The following is a 27149-nucleotide window of genomic DNA, read 5'->3' on the forward strand; positions in this document are numbered from 1 at the left end:
ATCTTGTCTTGTGTTGTTTTTTTCTTAAGTTCTGTGTCACCTTCCATTCAATCTCACCCTTTGCTGAGCTGGACTCAGCAGTTGTAGAATAGATTTCAAAGTTTTGTATGGCTTACAATTCCACAATTTCAGGTTTTTCCTTCTAGCTGCTCCAAGACACTTGAGACTAAAAAGAAATACCAATATAATGATTCAGTAGTCATATTCATTTGTTAAATCCTATAACTCCTCCCTCTCCTTTGATCCTTCTCCCAGTCTTTAGAGATATTTGGGTTATGCCCATTCTAACTTTTTTCATGTTGGAAAGAGGTGTTGAAAATATGGGCTCGGGGGATGGAACTAGTTTATGTTCTTGGAGAGACTGGCACCTCTGGGTTTCAGGACTTATCTGTCCTGGGATTTCTTTAGGGTTAACAGGAATAACATTGGCTGGGGTTTGGGAAACAATGGTAATTAGTAATATCAGCTGAAGCTTGCAAAAAAGTAGCCTCCAGAATAGCTCTCAACTCTATTTGAAATCTTTTTCTTTTTTTTAAATTACAAGAAGCACAAACATTCCCAACACATACACTCAGCAATTCACAATCTCATCACATAGTTGCATATTCATCATCATGATCATTTCCCACACATTTGCATCAATTCAGGAAAAGACATAAAAAGACAACAGAAAAATAAAACAAAAACAGGAAAAAAAAATTTTTTTTCCATACCTCTTACCCCTCGCTTTCACTGATCACTAGCATTTCAAACTAAATTTATTTTAACATTTGTTCCCCCTATTATTTTTTATTCCATATATACTACTCATCTGTTGACAAGGTAGATAAAAGGAGCATCAGACACAAGGTTTTCACAATCACACAGTCATATTGTGAAAGCTATATCATTATACAATCATCATCAAGAAACATGGCTACTGGAACGCAGCTCTACATTTTCAGGCAGTTCCCTCCAGCCTCTCCATTACATGGAGAATAATGGAGAATACTTGAATAATAAGATGATATCTACTTGATACATAAGAATAACTTCCAGGATAACCTCTCGACTCTGTTTGGAATCTCTCAGCCATTGACACTTTGTCTCATTTCCCTCTTCCCCCCTTTGGTCGAGAAGGTTTTCTCAATCCCTTGCTGCTAAGTCTCAGCTCATTCTAGGGTTTTTCTCAATCCCTTGATGCTACGTCTCCATTCATTCCAAGATCTCTGTCCCATGTTGCCAGGAAGGTCCACACCCCTGAGAGTCATGTCCCATGCAGAGAGGGGTAGGGTGGTGAGACTGCTCGTTGTGTTGGCTGGAGAGAGAGTCCACATCTGAGCAACAAAAGAGACTCTCTTGGGGGTGACTCTTAGGCCTAAACTTTAAGTAGACTTGACCTATCCTTTGCGGGGTTAAGTTTCATATGAACAACCCCCAAGACTGGGGGCTCTGCCTATAGCTGTGGTTGTCCACACTGCTTGTGAGAATATCAAGAATTCAACTTGGGGAAGTTGAATTTCTTCCCATTCTCACCACTCCCCGAAGGGGGCTTTGCAGATACTTTTCCACTCACTGATCGAATCACTCTGGACAAACCAACAAAATCTCATGTCCTACCTGAGATTCCAAGTACTTATGGCGTTCAGTGAAACTATCTACATAAGTTATATTAGGAAATGCACAAGTCAAAATATTAATTTTGTAACAGAGAAACATTTTTTGCTTTAGTCTCACACAGAAGGTGACATTTTAAAATATTAATTACCATCTATTTTCAATACCCTGCAATAATGACATTCCTTTGTTCTTCCTCATGCAAAAACATTTTTTAACTTTTTTATTAATTAAAAAAATTAACAAACAAAATATTAAGATATCATTCCATTCTACATATACAATCAGTAATTCTTAATATCATCACATAGTTGCATATTCATCATTTCTTAGAACATTTGCATCGATTTAGAAAAAGAAATAAAAAGACAACAGAAAAAGAAATAAAACGATAAGGGAGAAAAAAAAGATTATATGTTTAAAAACATTTTTAAAATTGTACCTGGTACATTTCACTGTTATTATACACTCTAGGCATTCCTAGATTACACCATCTAGATCTTTAACATCTATCTTTCTGATTTCAATATGCCCCCAGCCCTCCTCCCTCTATCATTCTCACATGCAGCTTCATTCAGTGTTTTAACATAATTATATTACAGTTAGGTAGTATTGTGCTGCCTGTTTCTGAGTTTTTGCATCCAGTCCTGTTGCACAGTCTGTATCCCTTCAGCTCCAATTACCCAATATCTTGCCCTATTTCTATCTCCTGATGGTCTCTGCTATGAACAAAATATTCCAAGTTTATTCACTAATGTCAGTTCACATCAATGAGACCATACAGTATTTGTCCTTTAGTTTCTGGCTAGTCTCACTCAGCATAATGTTCTCAAGGTCCATCCATGTTGTTACATACTTCATAAGTTTATTCTGTCGTAAAGCTGCATAATATTCCATCGTATGTATATACCACAGTTTGTTTAGCCACTCGTCTGTTGATGGACATTTTGGCTGTTTCCATCTCCTTGCAATTGTAAATAATGCTGCTATAAACATTGGTGTGAAAATGTCCGTTTGTGTCTTTGCCCTTATGTCCTCTGAGTAGATACCTAGCAATGGTATTGCTGGGTCATATGGAAATTCTATATTCAGCTTTTTGAGGAACGGCCAAACTGCCTTCCACAGTGGCTGCACCATTAGATATTCCCACCAACAGTGGATAAGTGTGCCTCTTTCTCCACATCCTCTCCAGCACTTGTCATTTTCTGTTTTGTTGATAATGGCCATTCTGGTGGGTCTGAGATGATATCTCATTGTGGTTTTGATTTCCATTTCTCTAATGACCAGAGACATTGAACATCTCTTCATGTGCCTTTTGGCCATTAGTATTTCCTCTTCTGAGAGGTGTCTGTTCAAGTCTTTTTCCCATTTTGTAATTGGGTTGGCTGTCTTTTTGTTGTTGAGATGAACAATCTCTTTATAAATTCTGGATACTAGACCTTTATCTGATATATCATTTCCAAATATTGTCTCCCATTGTGAAGGCTGTCTTTCTACTTTCTTGATGAAGTTCTTTGATGCACAAAAGTGTTTAATTTTGAGGAGTTCCCATTTATTTCTTTCTTTCTTCAGTGCCCTTGCTTTAGGTGTAAGGTCTGTAAAACCACCTCCAATTATAAGATTTATAAGATATTTCCCTACATTTTCCTCTAACTGTTTTATGGTCTTAGACCTGATGTTTAGATCTTTGATCCATTTTGAGTTAACTTTTGTATAGGGTGTGAGATACGGGTCCTCTTTCATTCTTTTGCATATGGATATCCAGTTCTCTAGGCACCATTTATTGAAGAGACTGTTCTGTCCCAGGTGAGTTGGCTTGACTGCCTTATCAAAGATCAAATGTCCATAGATGAGAGGGTCTATATCTGAACACTCTATTTGATTCCATTGGTCAATATATCTATCTTTATGCAAGTATCATGCTGTTTTGACCACTGTGGCTTCATAATATGCCTTAAAGTCAGGCAGCGTGAGACCTCCAGCTTCATTTTTTCCCCCTCAAGATACTTTTAGCAATTCGGGGCACCTTGCCCTTCCAGATAAATTTGCTTATTGGTTTTTCTATTTCTGAAAAGTAAGTTATTGGGGTTTTGATTGATATTGCATTGAATCTGTAAATCAATTTGGGTAGGATTGACATCTTAACTATATTTAGTCTTCCAATCCATGAACATGGTATGCCCTTCCATCTATTTAGGTCTTCTGTGATTTCTTTTAACAGTTTCTTGTAGTTTTCTTTGTATAGGTCTTTTGTCTCTTTAGTTAAATTTGTTCCTAAGTGTTTTATTCTTTTAGTTGCAATTGTAAATGGAATTCGTTCCTTGATTTCCCCCTCAGATTGTTCATTACTAGTGTATAGACACACTACAGATTTTTGAATGTTGATCTTGTACCCTGCCACTTTGCTGTACTCGTTTATTAGCTCTAGTAGTTTTGTTGTGGATTTTTCAGGGTTTTTGACATATAGTATCATATCATCTGCAAACAGTGATAGTTTTAATTCTTCCTTTCCAATTTTGATGCCTTGTATTTCTCTTTCTTATCTAATTGCTCTGGCTAGAACTTCCAACACAATGCTGAATAACAGTGGTGATAGTGGACATCCTTGTCTTGTTCCTGATCTTAGGGAGAAATTTTTCAGTTTTTCCCCATTGAGAACAATATAGCTGTGGGTTTTTCATATATTCCCTTTATCATTTTAAGGAAATTCCCCTGTATTCCTATCCTTTGAAGTGTTTTCAACAGGAAAGGATGTTGAATTTTGTCAAATGCCTTCTCTGCATCAATTGAGATGATCACGTGATTTTTCTGCTTTGATTTGTTGATACGGTGTATTACCTTAATTGATTTTCTTATGTTGAACCATTCTTGCATACCTGGGATGAATCCTACTTGGTCATGATGTATAATTCTTTTAATGTGTTGCTGGATTCAATTTGCTGGAATTTTGTTGAGGATTTTTGCATCTAAATTCATTAGAGAGATTGGTCTATAGTTTTCTTTTTTTTGTAATATCTTTGCCTGGTTTTGGTATGAGGTGATGTTGGCTTCATAGTACGAATTAGGTAGTTTTCCCTCCACTTTAATTTTTTTGAAGAGTTTGAGCAGGATTGGTACTAATTCTTTCTGGAATGTTTGGCAGAATTCACATGTGAAGTCCTCTGGTCCTGGACTTTTCTTTTTGGGAAGCTTTTTAATGACTGATTCAATTTCTTTACTTGTGATTGGTTTGTTGAGGTCATCTATTTCTTCTTGAGTCAAAGTTGGTTTCATGCCTTTCTTGGAAGTTGTCCATTTCATTTACATTGTTGTATTTATTTGCATAAAGTTGTTCATAGTATCCTGTTATTACCTCCTTTATTTCTGTGGGGTCAGTAGTTATGTCTTCTCTTCCATTTCTGATCTTATTTATTTGCATCCTCTCTCTTCTTCTTTTTGTCAATCTTGCTAAGGGCCCATCAATCTTATTGACTTTCTCATAGAACCAACTCCTGGTTTTATTGATTTTCTCAATTGTTTTCATGTTCTCAATTTCATTTATTTCTGCTCTAATCTTTGTTATTTCTTTCCTTTTGCTTGCTTTGGGGTTAGTTTGCTGTTCTTTCTCCAGTTCTTCCAAGTGGACAGTTAATTCCTGAATTTTTGCCCTTACTTCTTTTTTGATATAGGCATTTAGGGCAATAAATTTCCCTCTTAGGATTACCTTTGCTGCATCCAATAAGTTTTGGTATGTTGTGTTTTCATTTTCATTTGCATAGAGATATTTACTGATTTCTCTTGTAATTTCTTCCTTGACCCACTGGTTGTTTAAGAGTGCGTTGTTGAGCCTGCACATATTTGTGAATTTTCTGGTGCTTTGCCTATTATTGATTTCCAACTTCATTCCCTTATGATCTGAGAAAGTGTTTTGTATGATTTCAATCTTTTTAAATTTGTTGAGACTTGCTTTGTGACCCAGTATATGGTCTATCTTTGAGAATGATCCATGAGCATTTGAGAAAAAGGTGTATCCTGCTGTTGTGGGATGTAATGTCCTATAAATGTCTGTCAAGTCTAGCTCATTTATTGTAATATTCAAATCTCTGTTTCTTTATTGATCCTCTGTCTAGATATTCTGTCCATTGATGAGAGTGGGGAATTGAAGTCTCCAACTATTATGGTAGATGTGTCTATTTCCCTTTTCAGTGTTTGCCTCATGTATTTTGGGGCATTCTCGTTTGGTGCATAAATATTTATGATTGTTATGTCTTCATGTTGAATCGTTCCTTTTATTACTACATAGTATCCTTCATTGTCTCTTTTAACTGTTTTACATTTGAAGTCTAATTTGTTGGATATTAGCATAGCTACTCCTGCTCTTTTTTTTTTTTTTTGACTTTTTAAAATGTTTTTATTGTCTAATCTTCTTTTTTTTTTATTAATTAAAAAAAGAATTAACAAAACAATTAGAAATCATTCCAATCTACATGTACAATCAGTAATTCTTAATAACATCACATAGTTGCATATTCATCATTTCTTAGTACATTTGCATCGATTTAGAAAAAGAAATAAAAAGACAACAGAATAAGAATTAAAACAATAATAGAAAGAAAAAAAAACAAAAACAAAAAACCTATACCTCACATGCAGCTTCATTCAGTGTTTTAACATAATTGCATTACAATTGGGTAGTATTGTGCTGTCCATTTCTGAGTTTTTATATCCAGTCCCGTTGTACAGTCTGTATCCCTTCATCTCCAATTATCCCTTCTCTTTTTTTTTTTTTTTTTAATTAACGGAAAAAAAGAAATTAACCCAACATTTAGAGATCATACCATTCTACACATGCAATCATTAATTCTTAACATCATCACATAGATGCATGATCATCATTTCTTAGTACATTTGCATTGGTTTAGAAGAACTAGCAACATAACCGAAAAAGATATAGAATGTTAATATAGAGAAAAAAATAAAAGTAATAATAGAAAAATCAAAAGAAAAGAAAACAAAACAAAACAAAAACCTATAGCTCAGATGCAGCTTCATTCAGTGTTTTAACATGATTACTTTACAATTAGGTATTATTGTGCTGTCCATTTTTGAGTTTTTGTATCTAGTCCTGTTGCACAGTCTGTATCCCTTCAGCTTCAATTACCCATTGTCTTACCCTGTTTCTAACTCCTGCTGAACTCTGTTACCAATGACATATTTCAAGTTTATTCTCGAATGACCGTTCACATCAGTGGGACCATACAGTATTTGTCCTTTAGTTTTCGGCTGGATTCACTCAGCATAATATTCTCTAGGTCCATCCATGTTATTACATGGTTCATAAGTTTATCTTGTCTTAAAGCTGCATAATATTCCATCGTATGTATATACCACAGTTTGTTTAGCCACTCTTCTGTTGATGGAGATTTTGGCTGTTTCCATCTCTTTGCAATTGTAAATAACGCTGCTATAAACATTGGTGTGCAAATGTCCGTTTGTGTCTTTGCCCTTAAGTCCTTTGAGTAGATACCTAGCAATGGTATTGCTGGGTCGTATGGCAATTCTATATTCAGCTTTTTGAGGAACCGCCAAACTGCCTTCCACAGTGCTTGCACCCTTTGACATTCCCACCAACAGTGGATAAGTGTGCCTCTTTCTCCGCATCCTCTCCAGCACTTGTCATTTTCTGTTTTGTTGATAATGGCCATTCTGGTGGGTGTGAGATGATATCTCATTGTGGTTTTGATTTGCATTTCTCTAATGGCCAGGGACATTGAGCATCTCTTCATGTGCCTCTTGGCCATCCGTATTTCCTCTTCTGAGAGGTGTCTGTTCAAGTCTTTTTCCCATTTTGTAATTGGGTTGGCTGTCTTTTTGTTGTTGAGATGAACAATCTCTTTATAAATTCTGGATACTAGATCTTTATCTGATATATCATTTCCAAATATTGTCTCCCATTGTGAAGGCTGTCTTTCTACTTTCTTGATGAAGTTCTTTGATGCACAAAAGTGTTTAATTTTGAGGAGTTCCCATTTATTTATTTCCTTCTTCAGTGCTCTTGCTTTAGGTTTAAGGTCCATAAAACCGCCTCCAGTTGTAAGATCCATAAGATATCTCCCAACATTTTCCTCTAACTGTTTTATGGTCTTAGACCTAATGTTTAGATCTTTGATCCATTTTGAGTTAACTTTTGTATAGGGTGTGAGAGATGGGTCTTCTTTCATTCTTTTGCATATGGATATCCAGTTCTCTAGGCACCATTTATTGAAGAGACTGCTCTGTCCCAGGTGAGTTGGCTTGACTGCCTTATCAAAGATCAAATGTCCATAGATGAGAGGGTCTATATCTGAGCACTCTATTCGATTCCATTGGTCGATATATCTATCTTTATGCCAATACCATGCTGTTTTGACCACTGTGGCTTCATAATATGCCTTAAAGTCAGGCAGCGCGAGACCTCCAGCTTCGTTTTTTTTCCTCAAGATGTTTTTAGCAATTCGGGGCACCCTGCCCTTCCAGATAAATTTGCTTATTGGTTTTTCTATTTCTGAAAAATAAGTTGTTGGGATTTTGATTGGTATTGCATTGAATCTGTAAATCAATTTAGGTAGGATTGACATCTTAACTATATTTAGTCTTCCAATCCATGAACACGGTATGTCTTCCATCTATTTAGGTCTTCTGTGATTTCTTTTAGCAGTTTTTTGTAGTTTTCTTTATATAGGTTTTTTGTCTCTTTAGTTAAATTTATTCCTAGGTATTTTATTCTTTTAGTTGCAATTGTAAATGGGATTCGTTTCTTGATTTCCCCCTCAGCTTGTTCATTACTAGTGTATAGAAATGCTACAGATTTTTGAATGTTGATCTTGTAACCTGCTACTTTGCTGTACTCATTTATTAGCTCTAGTAGTTTTGTTGTGGATTTTTCCGGGTTTTCGACGTATAGTATCATATCGTCTGCAAACAGTGATAGTTTTACTTCTTCCTTTCCAATTTTGATGCCTTGTATTTCTTTTTCTTGTCTAATTGCTCTGGCTAGAACCTCCAACACAATGTTGAATAATAGTGGTGATAGTGGACATCCTTGTCTTGTTCCTGATCTTAGGGGGAAAGTTTTCAATTTTTCCCCATTGAGGATGATATTAGCTGTGGGTTTTTCATATATTCCCTCTATCATTTTAAGGAAGTTCCCTTGTATTCCTATCTTTTGAAGTGTTTTCAACAGGAAAGGATGTTGAATCTTGTCGAATGCCTTCTCTGCATCAATTGAGATGATCATGTGATTTTTCTGCTTTGATTTGTTGATATGGTGTATTACATTAATTGATTTTCTTATGTTGAACCATCCTTGCATACCTGGGATGAATCCTACTTGGTCATGATGTATAATTCTTTTAATGTGTTGTTGGATACGATTTGCTAGAATTTTATTGAGGATTTTTGCATCTGTATTCATTAGAGAGATTGGTCTGTAGTTTTCTTTTTTTGTAATATCTTTGCCTGGTTTTGGTATGAGGGTAATGTTGGCTTCATAGAATGAATTAGGTAGTTTTCCCTCCACTTCGATTTTTTTGAAGAGTTTGAAGAGAATTGGTACTAATTCTTTCTGGAACGTTTGGTAGAATTCACATGTGAAGCCATCTGGTCCTGGACTTTTCTTTTTAGGAAGCTTTTGAATGACTGCTTCAATTTCTTTACTTGTGATTGGTTTGTTGAGGTCATCTATTTCTTCTTGAGTCAAAGTTGGTTGTTCATGTCTTTCCAGGAACCCGTCCATTTCCTCTAAATTGTTGTATTTATTAGCGTAAAGTTGTTCATAGTATCCTGTTATTACCTCCTTTATTTCTGTGAGGTCAGTAGTTATGTCTCCTCTTCCATTTCTGATCTTATTTATTTGCATCCTCTCTCTTCTTCTTTTTGTTAATCTTGCTAAGGGCCCATCAATCTTATTGATTTTCTCATAGAACCAACTTCTGGCCTTATTGATTTTCTCTATTGTTTTCATGTTTTCAATTTCATTTATTTGTGCTCTAATCTTTGTTATTTCTTTCCTTTTGCTTGCTTTGGGGTTAGCTTGCTGTTCTTTCTCCAGTTCTTCCAAATGGATAGTTAATTCCTGAATTTTTGCCTTTTCTTCTTTTCTGATATAGGCATTTAGAGCAATAAATTTCTCTCTTAGCACTGCCTTTGCTGCGTCCCATAAGTTTTGATATGTTGTGTTTTCATTTTCATTCGCCTCGAGGTATTTGCTAATTTCTCTTGCAATTTCTTCTTTGACCCAGTCGTTCTTTAGGAGTGTGTTGTTGAGCCTCCACGTATTTGTGAATTTTCTGGCACTCTGCCTATTATTGATTTCCAACATCATTCCTTTATGGTCCGAGAAAGTGTTGTGTAAGATTTCAATCTTTTTAAATTTGTTAAGACTTGCTTTGTGACCCAGCATATGGTCTATCTTTGAGAATGATCCATGGGCACTTGAGAAAAAGGTGTATCCTGCTGTTGTGGGATGTAATGTCCTATAAATGTCTATTAAGTCTACTTCATTTATAGTAATATTCAGATTCTCTATTTCTTTGTTGATCCTGTGTCTAGATGTTCTGTCCCTTGATGAGAGTGGTGAGTTGAAGTCTCCAACTATTATGGTATATGAATCTATTTCCCTTTTCAGTGTTTGCAGTATATTCCTCACGTATTTTGGGGCATTCTGATTCGGTGCGTAAATATTTATGATTGTTATGTCTTCTTGTTTAATTGTTCCTTTTATTAGTATATAGTGTCCTTCTTTGTCTCTTTTAACTGTTTTACATTTGAAGTCTAATTTGTTGGATATTAGTATAGCCACTCCTGCTCTTTTCTGGTTGTTATTTGCATGAAATATCTTTTCCCAACCTTTCACTTTCAACCTATGTTTATCTTTGGGTCTAAGATGTGTTTCCTGAGGACAGTATATAGAAGGATCCTGTTTCTTAATCCATTCTGCCAGTCTATGTCTTTTGATTGGGGTGTTCAATCCATTACCATTTAGTGTTATTACTGTTTGGGTAGAACTTTCCTCTACCATTTTGCCTTTTGTATTTTGTATGTCATATCTAATTTTCTTTCTTTCTACACTCTTCTCCACACCTCTGTCTTCTGTATTTTCATATCTGTCTCTAGTACTTCCTTTAGTATTTCTTGCAGAGCTGGTCTCTTGGTCACAAATTCTCTCAGTGATTTTTTTTTTATTAATTAAAGAAAAAAAAGAAATTAACCCAACATTTAGAAATCATTCCATTCTACATATGCAATTAGTACTCTCAGTGATTTTTTGTCTGAAAATGTTTTAATTTCTCCCTCATTTTTGAAAGACAATTTTGCTGGGTATAGGATTCTTGGTTGGCAGTTTTTCTCTTTTAGTAATTTAAATATATCATCTCACTGTCTTCTCGCTTCCATGGTTTCTGCTGAGAAATCTACACATAGTCTTATTGGGTTTCCCTTGTATGTGATGGATTGCTTTTCTCTTGCTGCTTTCAGGATCCTCTCTTTCTCTTTGACCTTTGACATTCTGACTAGTAACTGCCTTGGAGAACGTCTATTTGGATCTGTTCTCTTTGGGGTATGCTGTACTCCTTGGATCTGTAATTTTAGGTCTTTCATAAGGGTTGGGAAATTTTCAGTGATAATTTCTTCCATTAGTTTTTCTCCTCCTTTTCCCTTCTCTTCTGCTTCCGGGACCCCCACAACATGTATATTTGTGCACTTCATATTATCATTCAGTTCCCTGAGTCCCTGCTCATATTTTTCCATTTTTTTCCCTATAGTTTCTGTATCTTGTTGGATTTCAGATGTTCCATCCTACAGATCACTAATCCTAACCTCTGTCTCTTGAAATCTACCATTGTAGGTTTCCATTGTTTTTTTCATGTCTTCTACTGTATCTTTCATCCCCATAAGTTCAGTGATTTATTTTTTCAAACTTTCCATTTCTTCTTTTTGTTTGTTCCTTGCCTTCTTCATATCCTCCCTCAATTCATTGATTTGGTTTTTGATGAGGTTTTCCATGTCTGTTCATATATTCTGAATTAGTTGTTTCAGCTCTTGTATCTCATTTGAACTATTGGTTTGTTCCTTTGACTGGGACATATCTTTAATTTTCGTGTTGTGATTTGTTATTTTTAGCTGGCATCTAGACATTTAATTACCTTAATTTGTTTATTCTGGTGATTGGTAAAACTTCTCTTACCTAGGGTTTTCTTGCTAGATGAATTTGTTGTCTATCTGTTCTTTGACCTTCAGTTCAGCTTTTTCTGGACCTTTAGCTTAGGTTTTGTTTAACAGAGGATAATTTTTCAGTTCTTGTTTTCTGGTTTCTTGCCTTGCTTGTATGGTGCCTTTTCCCTCCCCACTCTTAGGAGGGTCTATGTAGGTATTATAGACTTAAGCCAGGTTTTCCCAGACTAAACTGGCCTCCTATCAGGGGCAAGTAGTCACCTGCATCAGCTTTCTCTGAGGGTGAGACCCAGCAGGTTAAAAGACTTTCCTGTGAAGTCTCTGGGCTCTGTTTTTCTTATCCTGCCCAGTATGTGGCGCGTCTGCCTGCGGGTTGCACCAGCAAAAGATGCTGTGGCACTTTTAACTTTGGAAGACTCTCCCTGCTGGGGGCATGGTGGAGACAGAGGAGAGGTTGTAGGCTGGTTTTAATGGCTTCAAATTGCCAAGCCCTGGGGTCTGAGTTCCTTGATGGAGGGATTCCACCTGAGTTGGGCTTCACTCCTATCCTGGGGAAGGCACAGGTGGGAGACAGCCCTGAAAGCAGCCCGTTTCTGTCCTTTCCTGAGGCAGTTGCAGCCTGAGAAGTCCCGCCACTGAATCCAGAGGCTGCCAAGTCTCCGTAGAGACACAGCCACTAAAGCCTCCGTTTCCTCCCCTTTCCTCTTTTTCTGTGAGCCCAATGAGTGACCTCTGCCTTGACCAGGTTTAGAGTCTCTTTCCTTTCCCTCTGGGAAGCCGCCTGTGGGGGAGGGGTGCCGGGAGCCAGCTGCCAGCTGCCACAGCTTGGGGAACTCATGGTTTTGGGGAGGCTTACAGCCAGTCCAGCTGGTCCCTACTGGGGTACCTGTGTGTCTGGTTACTGACGTGGCTCTGGGAGCTGTTCGGTACTGTTTCTGGTTATTTAGTAGTTGTTTTGGAGGATGCACTAAAATGCGCGCATGGCTAAGCTGCCATCTTGGCCCCTCCGTCCCTCAGTGCATTTTTAAAGACTTTGGCTTTTATTCGGAGTGAAATGGGAAACTATTTTAGGGAATGGAATAAAGGAATTAAAATGTAAACCGAGTCCTTCTGGCTGGTCTAGACTGAAGCAAAGGGCCCAGTGAGAGATGGTGGTTATAACCAATGTGGTAGTGGTGGAAGTGGTAAGAAGTGGGTGGATTGCAGACATCTTTTGATGGTGCAGCCGACAGATGAAATGTGGAGTAGGAGAGAAAGAGAGGCATCAAGGATGACTTCAAGGTTTTTGGCCTGGGCAATGGAGGATGGAGTTGCCATTAACTGAGATGGGAGACACTTCAGAAGAAATGAAGAGGTCAGTTTAAACCTGTTCAGCTTGCGATGCTTATTAGACATCCAGGTGAGGTGCCAAATAGGCAATTGAATATATAAATCTGGAGTTGTATTTAAATCCATGGGATTGGATGAGATCCTGAAGGAAGTGCATAGGGAGAAAGAGGAGGGGAGAACCCAGAACTGAACTCCCAGGACCTCTACTGCAGTGGCTGCATTTTCCAGTGTGGTTAGTGATTCATAACCATCAGATCATTCAGTTCTAAATAGTGGGCCCTCAGAGATAATTTCAGTTAGCCACCACCCACTCTGCAACTTAAACTTTGGGAAACCAGGCCCAGAGAGATAAAGCCATTGGCCCAAAGTCACAGAGTACAGAGAGCCTCACCCAGCCAGGAACTGCAAAGAGGAACAATGACTCCTGCAATTTATTGAGTACTTACTAAGTGGCAAGCACATTGACCCTTTGAGCTGAAAACTATTATCCCCAGAGGGTTTCCAAGCATGTTCCTGTCCCAGGACCTTTGTGCCTGCTGTTCTTTCAGCCTGTTCGGCTCGTTCCCCAGCAGCCATAGGGCTCGTTTCCTCACCTCATTCAGGCACCCCACGAAGAGTGAACTTGTCAATCAGGACTTCCCAGATCAACCCCCAGCAACCCGCACCCTAAGCACGCACTGTCTCCACAACCGATTCTCTTTCTGTTAGCATCCAGCACCACCTGACAGTCATTTAATCATTAATTCTTCCATTTTCCATTCAATCATTGTCTGTCTGGCTATCTGCCCCATAGACTATTCACCGCTCAGCACCAAGCCTGTCTATAGTAAGCACTCAATAGTCACAAAATGTTTGAGCAGGCAAATGTTTGAAGCTCCTTGCCCAAGGTCAAGAGGACAGATGCAGACACCAGCCCAGGCTCAGACATCTGAGCCTTACCCTGAAGCTGAAGCATTGGCTCCTGATCCCTACCCACTTCTAGGTGCCCCTCCATTGGCTCCCTGAGACCAGGAGCAGAACCTCCTTGAGAACAGGAGCAGATTTTCATACAGTAGTAATTTTCTATCTTCAGGGATTGCCAAAAAGTTTAGAGAAAATAAACAAAAGGATAGGCACAAATTATGCTGTAGGTAAAAGAAATTGGATTCATAGATTGTGAAAATTAAATTTGAAAGCACTAAAACTAGGAAAAATAGGAAGAACATTACTTGGTAGTATCTCCATTCAATAGCAAGTTTCTTCTTATTTATTCAATGTCTTCTATAGGCCAAGCATTATGCTGTGATCTTGGCATTGATGGTCAACAAGAAAAATCAAATTTCTGCTATTATAGGTCTCATGGGTCCTAGAAGACAGAAATAGCAATAAATAAATGAGCAAATAAAAATGATAAGAATTCAACAATTTCCAATGAAAAGCTTTACAAAGGAAAAAAATCACAGGTTATTATAATAGAACACAATACAGGATGCAAGAACCAGAGGAGAATCATTTCATTTCTAATGAAGAGGAAGAACAAAACATCTCTTATAGGAAGTGTGTGTCAGTGATAACTTGTTGGTGTGACTGGAGAAAGCAAGTGCATCAGAGAATGCAGCTTCTCTGTTCGAACTTCCTGAGACTATGCTCCTGAAGTGATTTCATTTTTTTCAATGCAAGGTATGTTGAATTAAGAAACAGTGTTTATTCTGACTCTGTCAGATTGCATCATTTGTTCCTTTCTCTCAGCTTCTACAGACATATTGACTTAATTCACTTACATAGCCTGGCTCATAATGCAATATTGGACTAAAATATAGAGTTTGGGCAAAAATATTCAGGTGGTACGTCTGTTTTTGTCTTCAAGGTACAATGGGTTTCAGACACTATGAGTTAGTAAAAGGAACAATTCAACAAGAAGACATAACAATCATAAATATTTGTGTACCAAGCCAGAATGCTCCAAAATACATGAGGCAAACACTGGAAACACTGAAAAGAGAAATACACACATCTACCATAATAGTTGGAGACTTCAATTCCACATTCTCATCAATGGACAGAACATCTAGACAGAGGATCTAGAGAGAAGCAGAGAATTTGAATAATACAATAAATGGGCTAGACTTAACAGACATTTGTGGAACATTACACCCCACAATAGCAGGATACACCTTTTTCACTAGTGCTCATGGATCACTCACAAGGATAGACCATATGCTGGGTCACAAAGCAAGTCTCCATGAATTTAAAAAGATTGAAATCATACAAAACACATTCTCAGATCAGAAAGAAATGAAGCTGAAAATCAATAATAGTTAGAGTGCCAGAAAATTCACAAATATGTGGAGGCTCAACAACACACTCTTAAACAACCAGTGGGTCAAGGAAGAAATTACAAGAGAAATCGGTACATATTGTGAGGCAAATGAAAGTGAAAACACAACATATCAAAACTTATGGGATGCAGCAAAGGCCATGCTAAGAGGGAAATTTATTGCCCTAAATGCCTATATCAAATAACAAGAAAGGGCAAAAATCGAGGAATTACCTGTCCACTTGGAAGACGTAGAGAAAGAACAGCAAACTAACCTCAAAGCAAGCAAAAGGAAAGAACTAATGAAGATTAGAGCAGAAATAAATGAAATTTAGACTATGAAAACAGTTGAGAAAATCAGTAAAATCAGATGCGGGTTCTATGAGAAAATCAGTAAGAATGATGGACCCTTAGCAAGATTGACAAAAAGAAGAAGGGAGAGGCTGCAAATAAAGAAGGTCAGAAATGGAAGAGGAGACATCACCACTGACCCCACATAAATAAAGGAAGTCATGACAGGATACTATGAACAACTTCATGCTAATAAACCCGACAATGTAGAGGAAATGGACAACTTTCTAGAAAGGCATGAACAACCAACTTTGACTCGAGAAGAAATAGATGACCTCAACAAACCAATCACAAGTAAAGAAATTAAATCAGTCATTAAGAAGCTCCCCCAAAAGAGAAGTCCATGACCAGATGGCTTCACAGGTGAATTCTACCACACATTCCAGAAAGAATTAGTACCAATCCTGCTCAAATGCTTCAAAAAAATGAAGTGGGGGGAAAGCTACCTAACTCATTCTACGAAGCCAACATCACCCTCATACCAAAGCCAGGTAAAGATATTACAAAAAAAGAAAACTACAGACCAATCTCTCTATGAATACAGATGCAAAAATCCTCAGCAAAATTCCAGCAAATCGAATCCACCAACACGTTCAAAGAATTATACATCATGAGTCAAGTGGGACTCATTCCAGGTATGCAAGGATGGTTCAACAAAAGAAAATCAATTCATGTAATACACCATATATCAATAAATCAAAGCAAAAAAACCACATGATCATCTTGATTGATGCAGAAAAGGCATTTGACAAAATTCAACATCATCTCCTGTTGAAAAAACTTCAAAGGATAGGAATAGAAGGGAACGTCCTCAAAATGATAAAGGGAATAGATGAAAAGCCCACAGCTAACATCATCCTCAATGGGGAAAAACTGAAAACTTTCCCCCTAAGATCAGGAACAAGACAAGGATGACCACTATCACCGCTGCTATTCAACACTGCATTGGAAGTCCCAGCCAGAGCAATTAGAGCAGAAAATGAAATACAAGGCATCAAAATTGGAAAGGAAGAAGTAAAACTCTCATTGTTTGCAGATGGTATGATACCATATGTCGAAAACCCTGAAAAATCCACAGCAAAACTACTAGAGCAAATACATGAATACAGCAAAGTGGCAGGTTCCAAGATCAACACTCAAAAATCTGCAGTGTTTCTACACATTAGTAATGAACAATCTGAGGGGGAAATCAAGAAAATAATTCTATTTACAACTGCAACCAAAAGAAGAAAATATTTAGGAATAAATTGAACTTAAGGGACAAAAGACCTATACGAAGAAAATTACAAGAAATGGTTAAAAGAAATCACAGAAGAACTCAAGAGATGGAAGGGCATACCGTGTTCATGGATTGGTAGACTAAATATAGTTAAGATGTCAATGCTACTGAAATTGATTTACAGATTCAATGCAATACCAATTAAAATCCCAACAACTTACTTTTCAGAAATAGAAAAACCAACAACCAAATTGATCTGGAAGGGCTGGGTGGGTGCCCCAAATAGCTAAAAGTATCCTGAAAAAAAAAAAAGTACTCGGAGGTTTCACGCTACCTGACTTCAAGGTATATTATGAAGCTACAGTGGTCAAAACAGCATGGTACTGGCATAAAGAGAGATATACCGACCAATGGAATAGAATAGAGTGTTCAGATATAGACCCTCTCATCTACGGCCAATTGATCTTTGATACGGCAGTCAAGACAACTCAGCTGGGACAGAACAGTCTCTTCAATAAATGGTGCCTACTCTGAGATCTGTTCTATAACTGCTTGTTGAAGTGTGCTTTAAAAATTCTTTCTTTTCTTTTTCCTTTGCTTTGTATATATGTAACATTTTACAATAAAAAACATTTTTAGAAAATAAATAAATAAATGGTGCCTAGAGAACTGGATATCCATATGCACAAGAAAGAGGACCCATATCTCACACCGTATACGAAAATTAACTCAAAATACATCAAAGACCTAAACATTAGATCTAAGATGATAAAACTGTTAGAAGTAAATATGAGGTAATATCTTATAAATCTTATACTAGGAGGCGGTTTCCTAGACTTACACCCAAAGCAACAGCATTGAAGAAAGAAATGAATAAATGGGAACTCTTCAAAATTAAACACTTTTGCAAATCAAAGAATTGTGTCAAGAAAGTAAAAAGACAGCCTGCACAAGGGGAAACAATATTTGGAAATGACATATCAGATAAAGGTCTAGTATCCAGAATTTATAAAGAGATTGTTCAACTCAACAACACAAAGACAGCCAACCCAACTACAAAATGGGCAAAAGACTTGAACAGATACTTCTCTGAGGAGGAAATACAAATGGCCAAAAGGCACATGAAGAGATGCTCAACTTCCCCGGCTATTAGGGAAATGCAAATCAAAATCAAAATGAGATATCATCTCACGCCCACCAGAATGGTCATTATCAATAAAACAGAAAATGACAAATGCTGGAGAGGATGTGGAGAAAGAGGCATACTTATCAACTGTTGGTGGGAATGTCCAATGGTACAAGTGCTGTGGAAGGCAGTTTGGCGTTTCCTCAAAAGCTAAATAGAGAATTGCCATATGACCTGGCAATACCAGTGCTAAGTATCTACTGAGAGGACATGAGAGCAAGGGCACAAACAGACATTTGGACACCGACGTTTACAGCAGCATTATTTGCAATTGCAAAGAGATGGAAAAAGCCAAAATGTCAATCAACAGATGAGTGGCTAAACAAACTGTGGTATATACATATGATGGAATATTATACAGCTTTAAAACATAATACATCGAGGACATTATGCTGAGTGAGATTAGCCAGAAACAAAAGGGCAAATACTGTATGGTCTCACTGAAATGAACTGACATTAGTGAATAAACTTGGAGAATTTCACTGGTAACAGAGACCATCAAGAGGTAGAAATAGGGTAAGATATTGGGTAATTGGAGCTGAAGGGATACAGATTGTGCAACAGGACTGAATGTAAAAACTCAGAAATGGAGAGCACAACACTACCTAAGTGTAATACGATTATGTTGAACACTGAATAAAGCTGAATGTGAGGATGATAGAGGGAGGAGGGCTGGGGGCACAAATGAAATCAGAAAGAAAGATAGACGATAAAGACTGAGATGGCATAATCTAGGAATGCCGAGAGTGTATAATGATAGTGACTACATGTACAACTTTAAAAGATTTTTTTTATGAGGAAGAACAAAGGAATGTTATTACTGCAGGGTGCTGAAAATAAATGGTAATTCATATTTTAAAATTTTACCTTATGTGTGAGACTAAACAAAATGTTTATTTGGTACAAGAATAAAAGTACAATGGGTTTTGGACATTTCATATGCAAAGAAAAATAAATTCAAGCCAGGGTAATGTGGTACTTTGGGGTTAAAACTAATGCCAATTTTACAGAATTATGTTTCTAAGGATAGATCTTTTTCACTCTGCAAATGCATCCTATGAGCACTACAGATACTTTAAGATATCTATGAAACAAAAAGCAGAAACTGAAAGCAACCCACAATCCCATCATTGAATACGTCTACTATGAATATTTAGTTTCCTATTTTCAACAAATTTTGATTAATAAATAAGATATATTTGTATGTAGACATAGTATTTCCTATATACGACATTGAAAACATTAAAGATTTATAATTTGGATCAGTCTCTATATGGCATGAAATTTACCTGAATATTAAAACTATGTGTATGTTCTTACACGTAAAAATAGTTTGAGAAAGACATCTCTTTTGAATATACTTCCATAATATTCCATCTTAAGAAAACTTATATATAAATTTCCTCCCTAGTCTGTATTTAGGTTTCCAATCCTTTTGTGTTAATCTAAAGCAATACTGAAATGAACGGCAACATGGAATATTTAGGGATGTATTTGGGAGGACATTTTTCATTAGAAGAGCTAGTAAACCTACTTGATTCATGCACTCAGCTGCTTTCCCTCAAGGGGTTACCAAAAGCATATATCACAGACCTATGTACCTGGGAGCATCTTTTTCACCATATTCACAACAGCTCCAATGATCATTGATTTTTCTTTACTTCAATCAGTAAGTAAAATCATGTTACCCCATTTTGGCTTTCACTTGTCCTTGGATCATTCATGCATACTTTAGGATTTACTGGTTAAGGAAAATTCCTCTTTACTGATAGGTTTCCTTCTGCCAAGTTTCTTTTTTTCATTGATATGTTCATCCTTTTCTGATGAATTTGTAAGAGACTGTTGAAATGAAGAATGTGTAACCTTCATTTTTTAAAACAATGGGGCCCACAAAAACACCCCAATTAGAAAACACTTTCTAAACCCAAAAGAGCCCACAGCAGGGACCCCACCGACTTCCAAAGAGCTGCCCCAAGCCGACCACAGCCACCCCCAGCCCCTGAGCCCTGGGAGACCAGCTCTGACCCCCAAACCGCCCCTGGCCCGCTGTGGTCTCACCAGGTGCTGTCCTCAGGCTCCAGCCATGGCGCGGGGTCCCCGGCCTCTCTGGCGCTTCCCTCCTCCTGCTCAGGTGCCTGGTCTGGGCTTCGTCAGGCCCCAGTGAGAGGCCCCCTGGACAACCGCCAGGGGTGCAGCCTCAGCGGTCCCCCCGGCTGCCACGGCGGCGCCTCTGCGGAGCCTCCGGGCTGTGGCCATCTTGACAATGGCGCCTGCGGGCAGGGGAGACGCGGGGGACTCTGGGGCCGCTGGGGAGGGGGCGGGCGTGAGGGGGAGCGGGCTGCGTTCGTGGGCCTGAGAGTGTCCGGGGCTGGTGAGGTGGCAGTTATCAGATGCGGCTCAGTCAGGCACTACAGGAGGGCCCCGTGCCTGCAGCCCTGTCCCTGGTCCTGGTAGTTGGACCATGAACACTGCTGACCCAGAATCTCTAACTCAGGCCTCCAGGTGCTCTGCACTTGGGAATTCTCATGCATAGACAGTCTTAGAGGGCTAGGACAATAAGAGAAATCGGAGAGAGAAAGGAGGAGAGCATGATCAGGTAGAAACCATCCTTTGAAATGGGAGGCCTTTAACCTTTGAAATGCATGACAAATCTTTTCTTTGGCAATATAAGCACAATGAGAAAATTGAAGGAACAGGTTCCTGAACACGCCACTCCTCAGAAAGCACCTAGGTTTGGTGTTTTGTCCAAATCATAATGCAATTGAAGCTGAAATAATGTCTCAAGGTGCTATTTCAGGTGCACACATTATTATTCATTAAACAGTCATCTGTTGAGACTTGACTTTGTGCAGAGTAGGAACTGTGCTGTGGTGGGTCCTAGGGAGAGAGTGGGAACACTGATTTTCCCTTGAGTAATTTACCTTGGGGCAGAAGGGGTGGTGAAGTTATCCCAAATATATGGCTCCTCTTGACCCTTTGCACCTTTCACGTAGGTAAATACTCCCTAATGGTCTCAGCCAGCCATGGTTGCACTTTCTGGACCTGTGCTGTTGCCAAAAGTGAGCTCATCAGCCTGATGTGCACTGAAGCCACTTTTAGTCACTATGTATTTTGAGAAGAGAAAGGGTTTATTGCTTCGTTGACTAATAAGGAGACTGGAGGAAACCTTAGATCAACTCCATAAACAAAATAGAGTCTGGGCTTTTCTACTGCCTAGAGAAGGCCGGCAAAAAAGGTGGTGACAGCTTGGGGGAGGGGCTGTGGCCTAATCAGTCTGGGGGAAGGCAGGCCTAAGGGGGAGGGTTAAGCAGAGCATCTGTTTGGCCAAAAATGCTTGGTCTTAAATAGAGTCCTAGAATGCTCAGTGTGGCTAGAACCCACCAGGACTGGCCAAGGCAGGAACTGCAGAGTCATAGGAAATCCACTTTTCTTGCCATGAAGCTACCTTTTTCTGAATAAACATGAGGAGGAGAGAGTTCACACAAAAGAAATGAAAACTTTTCCAACCTGTAAGGGAGGGTCACCTCAGTGCTAAGGGGGGTTGGTAATTGGAGGTTTCACCTGCCCTTTCACTTTGTGTCTGAAGCCAATCCTCAAGGCTTCTTCACTGAGCTCTTATGAAACAGTCCTCAGAGTGCCTCTCATCAGATTAAGTCTAGCTTAACGATCTTATTACTGCTTTTTTGTTGTTCTTCTAACAACTTTTGTGTTCAGCAAAATACATTTGTCCCATTTTCCTTAAATAATCCCAGCAATGCTTTGCCCCAGTCTCCTGACATCCACTTTTTGGCACACCAGAACGTACTCCTTATAAATACTACCAGAGACAGAAATCTAATATGGCATCATTATTTCCATTGTTTGGTGATTGATCCTTGTATGGTCTCATATCCTTTACTGCATGAGACACTTATGACTGGATGGGATGTCACTACCATGAGTAGGTGTCTACTCAGTTGACATGGAGTTCATCAATATGGAGAATGTCTGGGGTAGGCTTGACCTGATCAGGTGAGCCTGGAAAGGGGACTGGATCCCTCGTGAAGTCACAGCTTGGAGATATGAGAGGTCATATAGAGAGGACCATATGGCAAGGCTCTGAGAATGACCTCTAGGGGCTGAGAGCAGAATTTGGTCAACAAGTAACAACACAAGGAAGATGGCAGTTGTCTAACCAACAAGAAATAAGTTTACCAACAGTCTGAGAAGGTGTGGGAGCTTCCCTCCTAAAAACTCCAGTTAGCTCTCAGCCAGCCAACACTTTGATCTGTTTCATGACAGTACGTGACCACTCTGTTCAGACTTCTGACCTGCAGGAAACCTGAGGTAATCAGTTTGTGCTGTTTGAAATGTGGTGGTAATTTCCTACACAGCGATCAAAAACTAACTCCAACACTAAGGACTCAGTGGGCATGTGAAGAGTGGGTCTCAAAGTTGAACACCGGGATGATGCCAGGATGGCAGCTCGCGGAAGGGCTTGGAGCCAGCAGGGATTCTTTGTGTTCCATCTTCTCCTGTTTAATGTCTGACCGCCTTGGCAAGCCCCACTAGGATCTTTGAACTCCTGCCGAGTTGTGGGTCATGTCAAATCTGTTTGTGAAGCTAAAATCTTTCCGGGCCCACTGGCATGGAGTTTTCTGGCCACCAGGTAATAGAATTCACTACTATTTCTCTCCGGTTCTTCTGGTGCTATTATGAAAAATAATCAGGCAGTTAAGTCTGGGGAAACACATGTGTGAAGGATGGTTTCTCACTTGACGTTTTCTGATTTGGGTCCTAGTTCTCCTTTCTTTCTAAAAGAAAGGGGTGCACTCTAATAACCCAAAATTACTTAGCCCCTGTGGGGATGTTTTGGTCAAGTTAAATTGAATTATCTCTAGGAGAAACATTAACAGCCCCCAAATTAAAATTATTTGCTAAATGAGATATTTTGACAAATAGTTCCTAGTTCAGCAAAATGAAAAAAAAAAAGCTTGTGTTTTCACTGGCTGCTTTAGTTTTCTCCCCTCGACCTTGCTGGCTGCTTTTCTCTGTTTCTGGCAGTGCTGCTAAAAACCCTTTCTGCCTTCACTCCTCCCCTCCTCAAGCTCAACCTCCAGCCCCGCCCCTCTATCCTTTAAATATTAGCCCATCAGACCCTGCCCCAATATCCTCCCTGACCTCAAAATCAAATCTAAGGGAAGAGAAACTAAGAACAGCACAGAATCACAGATGCTCACTACTCCTTTCTTTCTTGGGTCCACAGCATTAGAGAGAGAAGGGTCCAGCAGGAGTAATCCTGGGGAAGCCTGCTTCTTTGCTGTAAGGAGAGGACACTGGATTGATTAACTGTGCAAACCTCCCTTTAAGTGTGTATGTAATGGAACTACTGGAAATGGTGGTGGAAATGGAGCACATGTTACAAAAACATAAGAATTGAAGGTACGGTGAAATAGGAGTGTGCAGATTTCCACCTCCCATTAAATAACAAACTTGTAGGAACACTAAATAAGACAGATAATAAAATAGAGGTGGTAGGCTGTCAGTTCTGAAAGTTATGAACCAAGGAAATATGAGAGGTGGGGCGAGACAGAGGCCAAACCAAATGTGACAGCTATGTTTGCTAAAAAATGAATAAATAAATAAAAGATTAGGATCCAAAATCCTGAAATCCCTGGAAGATCATTGAGAAATAACCAATGCAATTAAAGTATTAGCAAAAGATCAAACAGTCAAACCCATGCAAAACCTCTCTAAGAGCCCTACTTAGGCAGCAAGTGAAACTATCATTGCAAAGGAATATTCTGCTGGGGAATTCATTCAATTGGGAACAATTTCCTCTAATAGCCAAGAATTAGACATTTTGGCCTGTATGTGCCTAAAGTTTCCACACCTGCTAAGGAAATTCCCTTATGATTACATTAAAAGAATGAGCATAAAGGAGGGCAAAGGCATTAGAAATCCCTATCAACTTCTCTACTTTGATAACTAGGATGCAAAATTGTGAGCTAGTTCTGGCTTGACTCTAGCTCAGTGCCCTATACTAGTGGGAAGATGCCCCTACACGGCAGGCTAACATGCCCAGGAAAGTTTTGACAAAAGTGTGAAAACAAAATATCATCATGCACTTCAAAATTCATCTCAAATTACATCTTTTATTTCGGGGGACAAGGGGGCAGCATAAGATCTGGAGTGCAGGTGAGCCTGTCAAAGGGCAGGGACATGCCAGGCAGAAGGAAAGGCTCAGGGCTGGAACTTGCCTGGGGCTGGGATGCTCTGGGTCACTGGTGGGAGAGAAGTGGCTGCCAGGACTGGCCTAGTCTCCCTGGGGATGGCTAGGCCACCTGACCAGCTGGAGACAGGCAGGGTGACCCTAAGGCTGACAGGCATCAGGGCCATATAGAAGCAGCCCCTTGACCATTTGAACCTGTTCTTCTTCCTGTGAAAAGGGTGGGGTGGGCTCTCTTCTTCATTTTCTTCCCCTAAACATGGGCAGGTCTCTCTCCAGCCAACACAGCAAGCCATCTCACCACCCTCCCCCTGTCTACGTGGGACATGACTCCCAGGGGTGTGGACCTTCCTGGCAACATGGGACAGAAATCCTTGAATGAGCTGAGACTCAGCATCAAGGGACTGAGAAAACCTTCTTGGCCAAAAGGGGGAAGAGTGAAATGAGACAAAGTGTCAATGGCTGAGTGATTCCAAACAGAGTCGAGAGGTTATCCTGGAGGTTATTCTTACGCATTAAGTAGATATCACCTTGTTGCTCAAGATGTAGTGGAGAGGCTGGAGGGAACTGCCTGAAAGTGTAGAGCTGTGTTCCAGTAGCCATGTTTCTTGAAGATGATTGAATAATGATATGGCTTTCACAATGTGACTATGTGATTGTGAAAACCTTGTGTCTGATGCTCCTTTTATCTACTATATCAACAGAAGAGTAGAACATATGGAATAAAAATAAATAATAGGGGGAAGAAATGTTAAAATAAATTTAGTTTGAAATGCTAGTGATCAGTGAAAGCCAGGGGTAAGGGGTATGGTAGGTATAATCGTGGGTTTTTTTTTTCTGTTTTCATTTTATTCCTTTTTCTGTTGTCTTTTTATTTCTTTTTCTGGATGGAGGCAAATGTTCTAAGAAATGATGAATATGCAACTAAATGACGATTTTGTGAATTACTGATCATGCTAACATTTTATTTCATGTGTTAAAATGTTTTTAATTAACAAACAAATTGAAAAAAACAATAAAACAAAAATAAAATAAAACAAATAAACATAAATTTGAAAAAAATCGGCAGACACCTGATTCTCCTGACCATCAGGGCATGTGGAGATGAGGCCTACACTCATTTCCAAGTGAGCCTGGGAAGCATCGGCCTCACGTCTGGGGAGTGAGACAGCTGCCACTCCACTGCTGATGTCACGCCTAAGTTGGAGCCAGACACTGGGCAGGGAGGCCCCGCTGCAGCTGGGATCAGCGCTGAGCTCCTGGGGGCTGGAGAGAAGGACGCCTTAGCTGGGGCCAGTGCCAGAGACCCATCCATTCCCTCCTGTGCGTACTGCCCTCAGCGCTTGGGCCACCCTGCCAAGGGCTCCTGCAGGCCACGGGAGACCTGAACCCCAGGCACCAGAGAGATCACTCAGCATCTCCTATTTCCATCGTGGGACACCCAGGTCCAGGACGATGGGGGCATGATGCTGTCACTAGGACTGGTCAGGAGAGGAGAAGTGTCCCCAATACTAAAGTGTAGACACCCTGAGGCAATGCAGAGTCCGAAAAGACACTAAGCCCTGAGGCAGCTGCAACTGCCGGCCTGGAAAGGGAACTCACCCTGCACTCCGAGGCTTGACAACATCTGGGAGGTTTGGGGTATCGAGTGTGTTGCTGGCCAAAAGGGCCAGGGGTTCCCACTCATGAGACAGATGGTAGCTACAGGGCAGAGGGCTGCTGTGAGACTACAGAAAGCCACAGCTCATGGCGGGGCCCTGCTGCTGCTACCTTCTGCCCTGGTCTTGCCACTCAGACTCCCTGAGCTGATCCACAGCCCCAAACCAGGCCTTAAATTCCCCCATGTGCCAAAAGTCCATGTAGGTGCATCCCTCCTGGAGGCGCTCGATCCTGGAGATGACCTTGCATCCCTGGGACAGAGGGAAGAAGAAGATGGAGAAGAGTCCAGGATAGCCTTGCTGGGTGGGATAGGGACTGCAGCTGGGGTCTGTGGATTTGGTCACAGGAGCCGCCTCCTTCCCTGGACTCTCATCCAAGGCCCCCCTGGTCTCAGCACAAGATTCTCACAGACCCTCCTGCAGGGAAATGTCCTGGATCCCAGCACCTCCCCAACCCCTGTGGGGAAGTTCTACCTCGTCTCTGTGAAACAAACTCTCCTGGTGAGAAACTGAAGGTGGTTGGAGCAATAGGACGTCATGCCCTGTGAGTCTCAGACCCTCCTTCCTGCACCTCAACCCTGCAGTGATGCCCCCAGCTCCTCACTTTCAGTCCTATTTGGTAATTTATCAATCTCCTCTGTAAGACACAAAGTCAGGTCCATCAGCAGAGGCCCAAAAAGGCCCTGACCAGCTCCCTCACCCTCTCCTGTGCACTATTGGGAGGGCCCCCAATGTAAGGTCAGCCCTGGCAGGGCTCAGACCTATTCAGGAATCTGGGCACCAGAACAGATGTCCGTGGGCAGAGGCATAGGGATCTTCCAGCATAACCCTCTCCGAATGCAGATGGGGAGACTGCGGGTCAGGCAGGAAGGGACTCAGCAGTGGTCTCACCATGAAGGGGCCGACTCCACTCTCCCCCATGCCCACACCTGAGGGACAGTCTGTGCCCAGCTCAGCCAGGAGGGGATGTGGGAGAGGGACAAGGCCTATGGCTTCTGCCTACTTTTTGCTTCCGCGGCTGGAAGGGGGACATGATGCTTCGGCTCCCAGGGCTCCTATGGATGAGCTGGGCCCTGGGCTGAGAGCACAGGGCTCAGGGAGGGGCTCTCTCCCCTATG

General features: G+C 40.1%; 1 long non-coding RNA gene across 1 annotated transcript; it reads right to left on the minus strand.

The window, feature by feature from the left end:
* Window positions 1–14274: 14274 nt before the first annotated feature.
* On the minus strand, window positions 14275–20412 carry LOC143666518 (uncharacterized). Its single transcript, XR_013167671.1, has 3 exons — window positions 20224–20412; window positions 19854–20004; window positions 14275–14458 (listed from the first exon to the last, which is right to left on the minus strand). It is a non-coding gene; the product is annotated as an uncharacterized LOC143666518 (long non-coding RNA).
* Window positions 20413–27149: the final 6737 nt, after the last annotated feature.

This window comes from Tamandua tetradactyla, chromosome 23 (assembly GCF_023851605.1).
Source record: "Tamandua tetradactyla isolate mTamTet1 chromosome 23, mTamTet1.pri, whole genome shotgun sequence".
NCBI classification, from domain to species: domain Eukaryota; kingdom Metazoa; phylum Chordata; class Mammalia; order Pilosa; family Myrmecophagidae; genus Tamandua; species Tamandua tetradactyla.